Consider the following 1,389-nt stretch of genomic DNA (forward strand, 5'->3'; position numbering starts at 1 on the left):
TTCGGATTGCTCAGGTACAGCCGTTTGGTGCGCACCACTATCTCATGTGCTTGTTTTCAGCGTCTTGTGCCAACTAGTTGGAGCTTCACATCGAGTGGCCGATTCAGGATGCGTGAGCGGAATCCGGATTGCTCAGGTACAGCCGTTGGTGCGCACCACTATCTCATGTGCTTGTTTTCAGCGTCTTGTGCAAACTAGTTGGAGCTTCACATCGAGTGGCCGATTCAGGATGCGTGAGCGGAATCCGGATTGCTCAGGTACAGCCGTTGGTGCTCACCACTATCTCATGTGCTTGCCTTCAGCGTCTTGTGCAAACTAGGTGGAGCTTCACATCGGATGCCCGATTTCGTTGACGTAGAATGGATGAAAAGGAAGTGAGGTTAATGTATACCCGATGCAGGATTCGAACCTACGACCATCTCCTTCGTAGGCAGACATGCTATCCAGCTGAACTAATCGGGCGATAAAGCTGGTCACTTTGATTGATATTAAAGTTGAATACTCTTCCGAAATGGTTCAGGCGGTAATTGGTCAATCCGTCAGAATACGTGAGCGGAATTCGGATTGCTCAGGTACAGCCGTTGGTGCGCACCACTATCTCATGTGCTTGTTTTCAGCGTCTTGTGCCAACTAGTTGGAGCTTCACATCGAGTGGCCGATTCAGGATGCGTGAGCGGAATCCGGATTGCTCAGGTACAGCCGTTGGTGCGCACCACTATCTCATGTGCTTGCCTTCAGCGTCTTGTGCAAACTAGGTGGAGCTTCACATCGGATGCTCGATTTCGTTGACGTAGAATGGATGAAGAGGAAGTGAGGTTAATGTATACCCGATGCAGGATTCGAACCTACGACCATCTGCTTCGTAGGCAGACATGCTATCCAGCTGAACTAATCGGGCGATAAAGCTGGTCACTTTGATTGATATTAAAGTTGAATACTCTTCCGAAATGGTTTAGGCGGTAATTGGTCAATCCGTCAGAATACGTGAGCGGAATTCGGATTGCTCAGGTACAGCCGTTGGTGCGCACCACTATCTCATGTGCTTGTTTTCAGCGTCTTGTGCCAACTAGTTGGAGCTTCACATCGAGTGGCCGATTCAGGATGCGTGAGCGGAATCCGGATTGCTCAGGTACAGCCGTTGGTGCGCACCACTATCTCATGTGCTTGTTTTCAGCGTCTTGTGCAAACTAGTTGGAGCTTCACATCGAGTGGCCGATTCAGGATGCGTGAGCGGAATCCGGATTGCTCAGGTACAGCCGTTGGTGCGCACCACTATCTCATGTGCTTGCCTTCAGCGTCTTGTGCGAACTACGTGGAGCTTCACATCGGATGCCCGATTTCCTTGACGTATAATGGATGAAAAGGAAGTGAGGTTAATGTATACCCGAT

General features: G+C 50.0%; 2 non-coding genes across 2 annotated transcripts; both read right to left on the reverse strand.

The window, feature by feature from the left end:
* Positions 1-388: 388 nt before the first annotated feature.
* On the reverse strand, positions 389-462 carry Pmar_PMAR001481. The gene has a single exon. It is a non-coding gene; the product is annotated as a tRNA-Arg (tRNA).
* A 362-nt stretch (positions 463-824) lies between these two features.
* On the reverse strand, positions 825-898 carry Pmar_PMAR001482. Its single transcript has one exon. It is a non-coding gene; the product is annotated as a tRNA-Arg (tRNA).
* Positions 899-1,389: the final 491 nt, after the last annotated feature.

This window comes from Perkinsus marinus (assembly GCF_000006405.1).
Source record: "Perkinsus marinus ATCC 50983 genomic scaffold scf_1104296962230, whole genome shotgun sequence".
NCBI lineage: Eukaryota > Perkinsozoa > Perkinsida > Perkinsidae > Perkinsus > Perkinsus marinus.